The 15,405-nt window shown below is 45.9% G+C and overlaps 1 pseudogene; it reads left to right on the forward strand.

Annotated features, from left to right (window-relative positions):
• Positions 1-3,208: 3,208 nt before the first annotated feature.
• LOC130296071 (U2 spliceosomal RNA) lies at positions 3,209-3,299 on the forward strand (annotated as a pseudogene).
• The last annotated feature ends 12,106 nt before the right edge of the window (positions 3,300-15,405 follow it).

Raw genomic sequence — 15,405 nt, forward strand, 5'->3', positions numbered from 1 at the left:
GTGCAGGTCTCCGCCCCCTCCCTCAGTATGCTGTCTGCTCACATCTCCCCTAGCATTAGCAAAACTACAACTCCCAGCTTGTCCTCACTGACAGTAGCGGGACACAAGCTGACAGTGGGAGGATTAGCCCTGCGCTCACAGGTGTCAATCAAGGAAGTGTGTCCATGACATAGGTGATGACTCATGGACACAGCAGGACTAGTATGTGTCCAAGCAGGCAGGGGGGGCAGTTGTTTGTTTGGCTTTTTCAGAATGAAATACTGAAACATTTCTGATAAAAGCAATTACAAAACCTATTGTGAGGTACAAGGGGAGGTTGCGCAGGTTCAAAATACTGATGAACAACCACACACGCCTTCTTTTTATGAGGGGGGTAGTTGCCTAGTATTAAAAATTGCACACAGATAAGGCATATACAAGCAGTGACATGATAATGTGCTGTGCACCATGCTTGCCTACAACCTATTAGTGACGCCCATACTATTCAATCAGGCAGGTTGCCTAGTAAAGATAAATGCTGGTTATCTTAGGGTGCTCATTGTACACACGCAATGTGATCAGAGGGGTCTGATGAGCATCTTGATGCAAATATGCCTGTTTATTACATCCTACTGTATTTAAATGGCGCAAATTTTTCCAACAAAAAGGGGGGGGGGGGAGGAGATCACAGATCACAATTGATGTTTGTGTGGAAACCATGTCTGGTTGCCATGTTGTGGATTAGCCCTGTTTTTTATGGAGCTAATCTGCCTCAAAATCTGCGGCAAAGTAAGTACACATCTGAGGGTATGTGACTATTTAGTAGTTAAGTTCTACATATTTTTTGTATGCGTCTTAAATATACGTAGTGTTTGCTGTGCCCTTTGGTTGCTGTACCCCTTGCTGAGAAGGAGAGCAGCCACATAACCCTTCGTAGATTACATCACCGCAGACACCCACTGCCAAGAACAAAAGAAGGAAAAAAATGAAACAAAATAAAAACAAATGATACACAGTAATAAGAGATATTTACATTGTCCAGTGTTTCAAAGAAAACAGCTCCATACCCGATGATATTATTCAAATGAGCTTTACAAGAACTTGTCTAAAAGCTTTTGTAGCAGATCCGACCAAGACTTCTTTGATTGTCTGTTTTGATTTGTGAAGATTTTTTTCTGTGTATATAAAAGCCTGGTTCTTTTTACCATGGTTTTTTTTTTTGCTTGTGTTAACAATTCTGCCGATGCGATGTGCCAGAACCCAGCTGCTTTCCAAAACCCCCAGGAATAGGCTGATTACATTCACTCCTCTGTCAAATCTGCAAGAATAACCACACTTTGCCAAGCAACGCATGAGTGATAAGAGGCAGCGAGGGCTTAATACAGTGTGCAGGACCCATGGAAGGAAAACACCTGTGGAAAGATGCCTGCGGACTTCTATGAAAAACTTAAAGGGATTTACCACATTGAATGAAGTATTTATTAATCCCACTGTTTTCCCTCATACGCAACAATAAAAGTCCGGTAATCCAAACAGGTCAATTATTGGATTTTTTTTACGATGTGATCAAACAAAAGCAAAATACAAAGAAAATGGAAGGAAACCATATTTTTTTTTAATATCCATGTCTTAAAATGTCATTGTAACAAGGTTTTGGTGGTGTCCATATCTCGGAGGTCCCTTATCCGGGTTAACTCTTTGCATTCAGCGGGTCAATCCTGAATCTTCGCTATCTGGGAGCTGGGGAACATATCTGTGGTACTGCCTCCACCCAACGGAGCACCCAGGATAAGGATGTGGGGTTCCGTTGGGAACAGCGTTGAATAATTAACCCCTAAAGGATTTGGTCCATATTGGCCTCAAAATGTTCCGAACACTTAGAGCCGGCGCTGGGAGCTCGTGATGTCATTCCCCGTCCCCTCAATGCAACTTTATGGGAGGGGCCCCCTCCCATAAACCTGCATTGAGGGGGCAAGGCAAGACGTCATGACTGGCATGGCTATGATGTCACAAGCTCCTGGAGCTGGCTTTAAGCATTCGGAACATTTTGTTCCAAACGCTGAGCAGCGGAGTACCCCTTTAAGTTGAGGAGCTAGTCTTGGATTATACACTGTAATGAAAACATGTATGGAAAACACTTTAACTGGGATGCTGTCAAATTTTATTGCCCAGGAAGCTTGGCGAGGGCCAAGCTGCCTGATATAGGTGGTTCTTAGTGACAACTGGTCAGGGACCAGTTTGGATGCTTATGCTGGCCCTATAAGAGGCAGCACACACCGTATGGGGATGGCATGAAACTGCAACAGAGGAAGCAGCAGGAGGAGCCAAAGTATGGTGGACGGACGAGGAATATAGCAGACTTTACTGATGAAAGGTAACCCAGCAGTTATTTGCAGAACACTGGCTGGAGCAAACTCCGGTGTTAAAGAATGAATTTATTCCATCAAATATTTTTGTCTTGGATTTTGCTGTGTCATGGATTTTCGATCACGTAATTTTTGCAGAATCCACCAAAAAATAAGTCCAGAAAAAAATACTATACATACCTTACTGATCCTCAGGCACTCCTGTGGCCTCTCTGGTTCCCTGACAGTATGTGTACACCTGACGTGTCAACACAACATAGGTCAATGTACCATTGGTCGAGCCTAGTGCACAGAGAGCAGGGAAATCTGGTAAATGTTGTCATTGGAGCTTGGAGTGTATTTTGGTGTAGCCAAAGACCAATTTCTACAAAAGCTGCCAGTTTTTGTTGTGCCAAATTTCCACAGCAAAATCTGATACCTTTGAACTTGGCCTTACAGTACAATATATTCTTGTAATAGGTTAATTGCTCCTACTGTACATGCTAAGATCCCACCCATGCACCGACAGATCTCCTGACTATTACCGTGCATCCACGGGATCTCCGCTTGTAGCAGCTATGCGCAGAAGAGGAAGAGTGTGAATATTCATTAAAAGGTGTAAATCAGGGACTGACTGGGAAGAAGAACCAGTGCATCTTAGGGCTGGGGCTGGGGAATACCTTGAATGCTTGAAAACATATACGTTTTTTTCAATATATTAGAAACAGCAGCATCTAGAAAAATAAGGTAAACACCATTTTGATCAGCACTTACAGGCAGTAACAGGAGCTTGGCGTGAGTGCTGCTGCTGTCCGTTTTCCCTATAACAGGTCTTAGGAAGTTTTGATTGTTTTCTCCCAGAAGCAGTTCCACTCTTGTCCATTGTCGCTTCTCGGCCTTTTGGCTAAGATCAAGTGTAGTATCTGTTCTTATAAGTGGTTTAGTGTCTGGCCATTGAGGTAGGATGGATGCTGCATGGAGGGGGCAGGTGTACTGTGGCGTTCCGGGGCTGGTTCTGAGGAATCAGCTCGACGGCTGCCCTGATGTGACCTGCTTCCTCCGTGTCTCGCCATGAGGTAGAGGGGTGTAGAGCCGAGGTACTTCTGTGCCTCGGGAAGTGGTGACCCTGAGGTGCCGAAACTCACTGGGTGTTAACTCACTGAGTGAACGCACTGCACCATACTCTTCACCTTTGGCACTCACCCTTAGTAACCCGGCCTTCTGGCTAGGATCGGGGCAATTTTTATAGATCCAGCCGGATGGCCGGGCAGTATATCTGCACTCGTCCACTTATTTATTATTTTTTTGTTTGTCACTGTGCCACGTTTGTGTCTTTATTTGTACACAGGATTGTCAGGATGCGGTAGCCCTTCTGGGTGTCCCTCCTGGCGGTCTAGGGGAGGTGTGTGTGGCCATTAGGTTCCTCACCTCCCTGCAACCCCTGGGCATCTTGGCTTTGGTCAAGATGCCACCAGTATATGGCTCCTCGGCTGATACCTTGGCTAACACCTAGGTTGAAGCCAGGAGCATTTTCGGCCCCTTAGTAGCTTCAGCGAAAAGGGGCATCGAACCTGGATCCTTGCAGGTGCCTTTTGGCCCGGAGGTGAAGGGTTTGGTTTGTTGAGGGGCTTCTCTCCTGTCGGAGAAGGGCTCAGCGATAGACCGCATCCTTTGCGCACGTTTTTTTAGTGTGACACGTTTGCACTTTTCCTTGCACTTTGGGTGATAGAGAGCACTTGCCTCGGCAAGTCATCACTTTCATGCTGCCTGAACCACAAGTCAACAGGGCAGTAACCAGAGGCTTCCCCTGCCAAGACTTGAGTGATAGATCTCTGCCTATTTGGGTTTATGAAGACATCTATGGATCAAGGCTGGTGGGACAGGAAGCAGCTGCCATGGACCGCATCCAATGACTCATGGTTTAGGCAGCAAAAAAATGATGAAAGGTTCCCTTTAAATGGGGCTGAGCCTAACAGCCCACAGCCAAGAGTAACTCTATATCTAGAAGAGAGCAGCCATGCTTTTCTAATCTTGTGCAACCCCTTTAATGAAATAAAATCACATATATAAATTGAGAAAGAAAAATATAGAAAGAATATAACAGACCGCTGTGTGATAGATTAATGAACGCATATTAAATCTACCGTTACATATTCGCTTTGGCTCCTTAAACCCACTACATATTAAATCGTATGAGAGATAAAATCACAAACAAATCCCTTCTAAAAACTACATTCTTTTTCCATGTCGATAAAACCATTAGCATTTCTGAATATTTTTTTTCCTCCTTTTTCAAATGTGAAAAACATTCTCCACGGAAAAAATCTGATGGACTGCCTTGCATGTCTTATTTAAAAGCAGTGACACAGACTTCCAGGACTGCAATACAGCTTACTGCTCAAGATGTTTCTCAATATCAAATCGCAGTAAGAAAACAGATCTACCCCTGTTTAACACAGGTAGTGTTACACACGGGAAAGCTAATGACTTCAGCAAAGATTTTCCACCTACATGCTTGAAATTGATGTCATCTCCATCTGCTGTAGATAATTTTTAAAACTCACATTTTAACAAGTCTTGTCACCTGCAGAAAAAAAAAGTCCAAAAATACTTGGATGAGACGAAGAATGTTTGTTTAAGAAATATAGAATGGACACATTGTATCCCGATTATGTTTTTTTGTTTTCTTTGGAGGCCATTGAAGGGATTATTACAGCTGTGTTGCTATGTATCATTTTGAATTATATATTTGTGCAAATCTGTATACTGTGGTTCTACAATGCAGATATTAAAGAATAATGCCACCCTATAATGCTGGACTTACCTCATCTCTACCTGGTGACTTCCACAAATGGGTAGATTTCCCTTCCTCTGCAGCATCATCTTCAGTGTGATTTTGCGTGATTCATCCTTGACAGGAAGTTGTGTAGTCCTCTTATTGTCAGTGTAGTGTTGTCGCAACAGCTCATCTATATGCCCTGATAGGAAGTTGTTTAGTCTTTTCATTGTTAGTGTGATGTTGTCTCAGCAGCTCCTCCCTCTATTCTATCATCCTCTATTGTTTCAGGAACCTGTGGTAATATAGAAAAAAAGACCGTGAACGGCGCCTCGTGTATTACCCTTGGAGTAGGTGTAAAGCAATATAGCCCCTTATAGGTGGCTGCTCACCTTGGAAAAGAGGAAATAGAGCATATCACCTCAGTCAGAGGTATATAGGTGGAGCGGGCTGCTCAGCCGGAGGGTCCGCAGGGGTCAGGAAGTCCTGTCCTGTAGGAAAGTGCGAAGTGGTAGAGAAAAAGGACCAACTGTTTCCAGGCGCTGCTAGCTCAAAACACCATAGGCACAAGTAGTAGGTGAAAGATCCTTGCAGGGATCATGTTTATTAAAAATAACAAATATGGGATGACGCGTTTCGAGGGTAACCCCCTATTCCTCAGATCAACATCGTTGATCTGAAGAAGAGGGGGTTACCCTCGAAACGCGTCATCCCATATTTGTTATTTTTAATAAACATGATCCCTGCAAGGATCTTTCACCTACTACTTGTGCCTCTGGTGTTTTGAGCTAGCAGCTCCTGGAAACAGTTGGTCCTTTTTCTCTACCACTTCGCACTATTGTTTCAGGAGGCGTGGCTATATCTTGTCATTGACCTCTAGCCCCACCCCCTGAATGATGTTACCACATCTGACCAGCTCTTACAGCCTTGCTCTGTGACCAAAGAAATTGTTGCCATGTTTTTGGCTGTGTTCACACGATGCACCCATTTGTGCTTTTCTCACAGTTCTGTTGAATTTAGAAAAATGGCAAAAATACATTTAATTAAAAAAAGAGCATGTGTTTTTGCCATACATGGGCCCAGATTTATCAATCTATTTGAGACAAGTTAAAAACTGTCCGATTTCTCTAAATGCGCTGGTAAAATAAAAGCTGCTCTGTGATTGGTTGTTATGGGCAAATCAGATTATATACAGTGGTCCCTCAACATATGATATTAATTGGTTCCAGGAGAACCATCATATGTTGAAACCATCATATGTCGAGTACATATGTCTATGTAAAAATGGTAATTGGTTCTGGGGCCTCAGAACCATTGTATGTTGAATACATATCTCTATGGGAAACTGCTAATTGGTTCTGGGATGACCATTGTATGTGGAGTGTATGGGGAGTGTTTAACAAACCAGGGTGCCTCCAGCTGTTGCACAACGACAACTCCCAGCATGCATGTACAGCAATTGACTGTCTGGGCATGCTCGGAGTTATAGTTTTGCAACAGCTGGAGGCACACTGATAGGGAAACATTGATGTATGGGGTGTATAGTGTGTACATGTATTGTATGTGATGTGTGACATCCCATACAGTACTGTACAGTTCTTTAAATACCTTCAGGGGAGACAGAATGTCCTCCATTACGATCCTGCCGACTACAGCTCTATAGGAAAGGAAGGGGAGGGCAGCCAGCAGCTCATTGGATGCCTGCAGCAAGATGCTGCAGGCTATTGGCTATGGCTGCACTGGGGGGGGGGGGGGGGGCTTACATGGAGCTCACAGTGGAAGCCTGCGTGAGTTAGCAGGACAGCATGTGAGTAACAGGAGGCAGAACGGGGCACACGGGGCACATTAAACAACTATCTGTCAGTTGCTGAAGTTGTCAGATAGCTGTTTGTATGATGGCCCCTACACACAGCAGCATTATATGTCAAGGCTGCCTTCAACATACGATGGGCTCTGAGAGGCCATCATATGTTGAAATGATCATATGTCGAGGCCATCATAAGTCGAGGGGTCACTGTATATATATTTTTTTTGTCTTAAACAGATTAATAAATCTGGGCCATTGTTGTGATCCGGTTACAATGCAGTTATTGCTAGTTTTGTTTCCACAGGGAAAGGACATTTCCGAGACATGTTCTACCTATAAAAACCACCCCGGCATTTTAAAACACAATAGAACCTTGGTTTTGTCCTAATTTCTTGAGCTAACTAGACAGGGATTTTCATGGGTGTAAACGGTGGTAAAAATTTTGAACTTAACTTAGTTTTTATGGGCAATGCTGTGGTACGACACTTAAAAAAATCACATGCAGGAGAAGTCGCTGACTAAACAATGTTGCAGTGGACCAGCAAGAAGCAAAAGGCATCCAGTGAATTTTCAATGAAGCCCTTGTACAACTTCTCTTCGCTGTTAACCTTTTCTTTACTAATTTTGCATCTTTTTCTAAAGAGTTACTTTAATCTTTACAGCAGGAACGTAGGCTAGGCAAATAAGTAGAATTTTGTTTGTAGCCAGGACTAGTGAGATTGTGGCCTATTTGTAGAAGTTTTTAGCCTTTCCTAGGGTCACTATTGCAGTCTCCTTATGTGTGACAGGAGCTACGGAGCAACATGTGCTTTCCTGACTATGATCAGGACTTAAAGGGGTATTCCAGGCAAAAACTTTTTTTTATATATATATATCAACTGGCTCCTGAAAGTTAAACAGATTTGTAAATTACTTATATTAAAAAATCTTAATCCTTTCAATAGTTATTAGCTTCTGAAGTTTTCTGTCTAACTACTCAATGATGATGTCACGTCCCGGGAGCTGTGCATGATGGGAGAATATCCCCATAGGAGCTGGACAGCTCCCGGGACGTGAGTCATCAGAGAGCAGTTAGACAGCAAAAAACTCAACTTCAGAAGCTAATAACTATTGCAAGGATTAAGATTTTTTTCGAAGTAATTTACAAATCTGTTTAACTTTAACTAAAAAAAAAAGTGTTGGCCTAGAATACCCCTTTAAACTCTAGTCTCCTCAGGATAGCAGAGCTGGGGAGGTGTGCTCCTGGCTATACCAGGGCTAAACTCTAACTAGAGGAAAACAAGTTCCACCTGTAATCCCAGGCTAGGAGGGTGGAGTTGGGTCATCTCCTTCATTTATTGGCTAGGAGCTTGACATGTGACTAGTTTCTGCTCTGTTCCCATTTTGCAAATGCAATTACTGTATTTTTCGCCCTATAGGATGCCCCCTATTTTAGAGGTGCAAAACCTAGTAAAAAAAGATTCTGAACCCAACAGTGATCTTCAACCTGCGGACCTCCAGATGTAGCAAAACTACAACTCCCAGCATGCCCGGACAGCCGTTGGCTGTCCGGGCATGCTGGGAGATGTAGTTTTGCAACATCTGGACGTCCGCAGGTTGAAGACCACTGGATAGGAGGTAATACTCACGTGTCCCCAATGCTCTGGACCCGTCACCGCTGCCCTGGATGTCGCTCCATCGCTGTTGCGGGGTCTCCCCGTCGCTCCGGACATCTTCTTCCCCGGGATCCACGCTCTCCGTCGCCGTCATCACGTCGCTACGCACGCCGCTCCTATTGGATGACAGGACGGCGTGCGCGACGACGTGATGACGTCCAAGGAGAGTGCCGCCATGCAGGGGATCCCGGCACGGAGCAGACACCGAGGAGGCAGGTAAGGTCCCTCCCAGTGTCCTGTAAGCTGTTCGGGATGCCGGCGGTCCCGAACAGCCCGACTGAGCAGCCGGGTTAGTGTCACTTTCGCTCCAGATGCGGCGGTCAGCTTTGATCGCCGCATCTGAAGGATTAATACAGGGCATCACCGCGATTGGTGATGCCCTGTATTAGCCGCGGGTCCCGGCCGTTGATGGCCGCAGGGACCGCCACGATAGGGGTGTATTCGCCGTATAAGACTCACCAACTTCCCCCCTCAAGTGCATCTTTTACGACGAAAAATACGGTACATTTTAGTAAAACTTTTACCCTCTACATGCTTTTAGAAACTGTGTTTGCATGTTTTATTAGAGACATATCAGAAGTTATATGTGCAATGTAGACAATATAGGCCTTCAGTACTTAAGCCATCCGAGTAAGTTCAGCATAGCAGCTGTGCTGAGCCACCACATCTTAGCTCTACTCTTCGTGCATTGAGGCTCAGCTCTACTGTTCCCCTATTGTGACCTTACTCTGCTGTTCCTATTTACCAAGCTTGAAAAGAACTATACCTGTGAAATGTCTAATGTCTCTCCTATTGGATTCTAGATCTGAAAACCAGCACCCTTCTACCCAGCATGGATGGTGGTGGGCCCGCTCATGCTAGAGGCAAATTATATTTTCCTATTCTAATGCTATCCTCTCCTGTGTGATACAATAATCGGTGAACTCCCCTTCAGTCTATAAAGTAGTTTTTTCAGATGAAACTGAATTACATGGTAGAATTAAGGGGGTACTCCGGTGGAAACTTTGTTTTTTAAATGCACTGGTGCCAGAAAGTTAAAAAGATTTGTAAATGACTTCTATTAAAAAAATCTTTACCCTTCCAGTACTTATTAGCAGCTGTATGATACAGAGGAAATTCTATTATTTTTGAATTTCTTTTTTGTCTTGTCCACAGTGCTCTCTGCTGACACCTGATGCCCATATTAGGAACTGTCCAGAGCAGCATAGGTTTGCTATGGGGATTTTCTCCTGCTCTGGACAGTTCCTGATATGGGCATCAGGTGTCAGCAGAGAGCACTGTGGACAAGACAAAAAAAAAGAGGAATTCCGAAAGAATAGAATTTCCTCTGTAGCATATAGCTGCTAACAAGTACTGGAAGGGTAAAGATTTTTTAATAGAAGTAATTTACAATCTGTTTAACTTTCTGGCACCAGTTGATGTAAAAAAAAAAAAATAAATAAAAAAAAGTGTTTTCCATCGGAGTACTCCTTTAATAAACAATGCAAATTTAACAGGGAATTCTAAGATTTTACATTGGTTTCAATGTTACAACCTTTTATAGGTCTATAGCTTGTATATTTTAAAGAAAGCTCCCGGAACTTGGGCCATCTGTGTAGATATCCTCGGTTTCAGCAGTCTGTCCAATCTGGATATCAGTTTAGCTCCTCATAATTCCCCAGAATGATTACAGAAACCCTGCGTTATCTGGCAAGCGTAGACCCACCGCCAGCAATGGGCGTCCCAGCAGCCACATATTGATCTTTGCTGAAGTAAACATTTTCTTTTACAGCTCTTCATCTTTAAAGTGCATTTTCGTGGAACATTCATTTTATGACACCCTGTTCACCAGGAATCTGTCTGATTATTTATGTGATATGGCAGATATAGCTCTTCTTGGAGGTCCAGTTGAAAAAAATAAAAATAAAAAAAGAGAACTTACCAATATATAATCACTGTCAGAGGATTTATACAAGGCACCTGTCGGAAGAATTAGAACAGGATGTGTGTAAAAACGTGCAAATTTTTACGGCATACAAAACTGTTAATGATCTAAAACCATAAAAGGTTTAAAAATAAAATACTTATTTTTAGAACATTTTGAAGCAGTGTTCACTAGTGTTGCTGGCGAATATTCGCAATGTGAATTTTATTCGCAAATTCGCGAATAATCGCGAATATAGCACTATATATTCGTAATTACGACTATTCGTTGTTGTTTTTTTTTCACAGTGATCATCCCTCTCTGCTTCCAGCTTGTGTGGTGTAAGAGGGCTCTAATACTACTGTGTGAGACTGGCATGTGAATTTTTGCATGTGCAAAAATTAGCATATGCGAATTTTTTGCTTATTCTAATTTTTGCATATGCTAATTTTCGCTTGTGGTCATGGCTCCAAGAGCCTAGAGTGGGAACTGTACAAACTGTATAATACTGACCGTACTTACCGACCTGGAAACAGGAGACCATCTAGAGGACCTAAGAGGGAAAACTAGCGGATGAGGTGTGCCCAATTACCGCGACCGTGGGTATGCCTGATAGAGGGCATACCCTAGTGGGAATTATGAGAAATGAGGGAGGGCTGGGTGGGTGACGCCAACGTAACACACGCCCCCAGGTGTGGGAGAGGGGTGATTATATACCCCACGCCACTCCCACAAATAAAGCCAATTAGGCTTAACACTTGTGGTCATGGCTCCAAGAGCCTAGAGTGGGAACTGTACAAACTGTATAATACTGACCGTACTTACCGACCTGGAAACAGGAGACCATCTAGAGGACCTAAGAGGGAAAACTAGCGGATGAGGTGTGCCCAATTACCGCGACCGTGGGTATGCCTGATAGAGGGCAAAGAGTCGGAGGTAGGGTACAACTGAGTTTTATTTGAATTTACAGAGCCAACACTTTAAACACCCCCGCCATCTCGGTGGACGGGTCAGGGACGTAGCGCTCGAAACAGCCAGAATTCCAGCGCCCCAACTTCTTGATGACGTGTGCAGGGGCATTGTGTTTAGATGCTGCAGAGGCTGCTCCGATCCTAAACGAGTGACCTGAAATGCCACTAGGCTCGTGTCCCAGGACTCTGACAAGGGACCGCACGTGTTTGGTGAACTGTGAAGAGGAGAGTGCTGACCCATTGACCGGCAGAAGAGGGCTGTGCGCTGGCTGTCCAGGGAACGTGGAAAGGAGTTGTGTGAGGGCCAGGACCGGACACCATTGGTGAAAAGTGGGGAAATAGCGTATGGTGGCTCCCCATCTACAGGTTTTGGTGGAAGACAGAGTGAGTGCAAACCCTGCCCCGTGCGGTGATAGTTGGCTCAGGAGAAGACCCCGTGACCTTCGACCGCAGCGTGTGAACTCCCCCGGCCTCAAGAATCCGTAGAAGGCCAAGTAGATCGCTGCTTTGATGACAGTGCTGAGTCTGGGACCAAACGGGTGAGTGTCCAGGAGTGAGGACATGGATCGGAAAAGGTCGCCAGTGACTGGTGCACGGGAGGGTGGTTTGGGACGTGACAGGACAAGGATGCCTTTGAGTGCCGCCTTAATAGGGTTAGTGGACAGTAGAGAAAGTGCGTCGGGATGTGAGAAGGATCTATGGTGTTGTAACCCTGCTAAGTGAAGCTTGATGGTGTTGTGGGAGAGGTGAAGAGAAGAATGGCAGAAACCGACATAAGCAAGAGAGGAACGAACCGAAATTGTGGCAGGGAGACCTTGTTTGTGCATGAACGGGGAAAAAGAGGCTAGAGCTGCGTCATACGCCCGTTTGGTGCTGGGTGCAAGGGACTGTCTGATTAAAGAATTTGCCACTGTGATGAAGTCTGTTAGTCCATCTGGAGATACTGTGTTGAAGGAACTGGGACCCCGACGATGTCTGCTTCTGGGTGTACCTGAAAGAACAGCTTCATGTTACCTCGTGACAGAGCGTCAGCTGCTGTGTTTTTAGTACCCTCAATGTGCTCAACACAAAAGTGAAAATTGTGCTGAAGAGCGATCAAGACAAACTTCCTGACAAAATGCATGATATGCGGGGACTTAGAACGCCCTTTCCTTAAGATGTCTACTGTGGCCATGTTATCGCATCTGAAGCGGACAGTGGAGTTGACCCACGAATCACCCCATACGGCAGCGGCTGCTACTATTGGATAGATCTCAAATAAGGCCGAAGTTTCGTGAAAATTCGGGATAAGCAGTATGTCCTGAGGCCAAGGACTGGCCAGCCAGTGTGCGCCATGGAGAGCGGCGAAACCGACGGCTGAGGCGTCAGAAACCACGGAGGGGGATGTTTCCGTGGCTGAGGGGACAAAGAGCGAGATTCCGTTCCAGTTATTCAGGAAGTGACCCCACATGGCCAGGTCTGACATTGCCTCGCTGTCAATTCGAATGACATGCCTCTGCCCGGAAACTGAAGGAAGTAAGTCCAGGAGTCTGGATATGAATGACCTACCTTGCGGAATGATCCTCATCGCAAAGGCCATCATGCCTAGGAGGCTTTGGAGCTCCACCCTGGATACTGTGTGGCACTTTGTAATTTTTTGGATAACCTCACGGATCCTAGCCAGTTTCTCCTGGGGAAGCCTGGCTTGCATTTCCTCTGTGTCTAAGATGATGCCTAGGAAGGTGAGCTGAGTGGACGGGCCTTCGGTCTTATGGGGTGCGATTGGGACCCCAACTTCCTTGAACAGCCTCAGCAGTGACCTGAGATTAGAGGGACTGTGACCAGGGTGTTCCAGCAACAGGAAGTCGTCCAGATAGTGGATAGTGTAGTGACAGTTGGAGACATGTTGTAAGGCCCAGTGTAAGGCCGTGGCTAGTTGATCAAAAAGCCAGGGGCTACTTTTGGCTCCAAAGGTGAGTTTAGTGGCAAAGTAATACTTGCCTGCCCATTTTACACCATGCCACTGCCACAGGTCTTGCTTGATGGGGAGAAGTTTGAAGGCGTCGGTAATGTCAGCTTTGGAGAGCCACGTGCCCCTGCCCAGCTGTAGTATGGCCTGTATGGCTTGATCGATAGTGGAATATTTCATACTGAACTGATCGGAAGGGATCAGTGCATTGATGCTAGGGATGTTAGAAGAGTAAGGCGCGGAGAGGTCATAGATTAACCTTCTTTTATTAGAAAACTTCCCAGTGGCTAGCCCCAACGGACTAACCCTCCAGACAGAAAAAGGGGGTACATCAAAAGGGCCGATCATAAAGCCTTTCAGAAGTTCGGTTTGTATTAATTCTGACACCACCGTGGGTTCAGCGAGTGCTGACTGAAGGTTAAGGCATTCATACGTGCTTTGAGGCAACGCGACCAACCCTGTGTGAAAGCCTTCGCGAAACCCCCCAACTAACCATCTGACCCAGCAGGGATCAGGGTGGCTGGCTAAAATGCGGGCCAGGGCGTCAACCCGCACCACGCCTAGTCACGCCTGGTTGCCTTTTTGAGAACAGATGGAGCTGGGGTGGGCCCGGAAACAGAGAAAACACACATGGAGAAGCTTGCAGTTGCTGTAGGTGCATGCAGAGAGGTTGAAATTGTTACATATCTGAGTCTTGCCCAGAAACCTGACCGGCCTACCTAGCCTGTCTAGAGCAGGAGAGTTCCTCTGACTGGGGCCTAAGGAGATATTTTGGCTCCTGTTGGTGCTTGTATCCGCCTGATCTTTGCTCAGGGGGCACCAATTAGTGGTGTGTGCAGTGACCCCGCACCAGCTGCAGGAGGGGGCTTTTAGACCTGCGAAATGCTCGCAGTAAAGTTCAGTGTCAACGGCTCCCCAGTTGGTCGTGTAATTGAATTGCTCGAAAGAAGCAGCTGCCTTAGCAGCAAAAGATTTGTGGTACTCGTAGAAAGTGGACCCTCCGTGTTTGTACGCCATTTGTGCGATCTTGTGGAGGTACAAATCAAGTTCCTCCCTGCGACTGGGACTAACTGAGCAAATGACGTCTCTATATAGCCCAAAGGCTATGACAAACTCGTTAATTGTTAGTTTCCTGTTAAGCCTGGCATCTTTGCTTTTGAAGGTGACAGCGAGATCGCCACAGGCAACGGTTTTGGTGTCATTGATGTCCGTGGTGGCTATCAGCAGAAGAGCCAAGTTGACATTCTTGCCCTCCAGAATGTCTTTTTTAATTGCTGCCGGGATAAAGTGTGCGGGTGTAACATTCGGGCGAGGCTGAAGCATACCTGAAGGCGGAGCCTGAGAGGTAGAAGCAACAGGAACAGCGGGGCCTGGGGCTGTGTCCGTGACCCTGGCGCGTTCCATGTCCTCTAGTCTATCCTGTAGCCCGGACACTGATGTGAGCACCTGGCTCATCATGGTGTGGAGCTGCGAAAGTGAAGCACTGGACGCTTGGTCCGATGCTGCTGCCTGCCTCGCCGGGGGGGCCCGGTCTGTGCCCAGCAGGTTGAACAGCTCCCCTTTCTTGGCTGAGGCCGGAAAGGGGGTGCCCCTCCTCCTGAGTTCCTGCATCAGTTTGGGGATTGTCCAGGTACGGTAGGAGGACATGCTACCCCGGTCCGAAGCTCTTGCTGGGGTCTCGGGGACGGAGAGGGTGTCCTCAATGTCAGAGGGTTGCGACATGCTGCGTCGGAACCTGTCCGGGCCAGTAACGGGTGCCGGTAGACAAAGTTGGATGCTAGTGAGAACAGGGATGGTACCTGAACAACTCTGGCTGCTATCTTGTAACACTGACCTGCTGTATCCTGAGTTGTGGGAATAGAAGGAGCCTGAATAGGCACGATCCGGCTCACGGCTGAGGGGATACACAGAGACAGACAACAAATAGTGAAAATGGGTGGCAGCTGAGTGCCTGACGTGATGAGTGCGTGACGTGGTGGGCTAAAAATGAGTTTCCCCCTATATATATATTTTTTTTTTTT

This window comes from Hyla sarda, chromosome 11 (genome assembly GCF_029499605.1).
Source record: "Hyla sarda isolate aHylSar1 chromosome 11, aHylSar1.hap1, whole genome shotgun sequence".
Classification (NCBI taxonomy): domain Eukaryota; kingdom Metazoa; phylum Chordata; class Amphibia; order Anura; family Hylidae; genus Hyla; species Hyla sarda.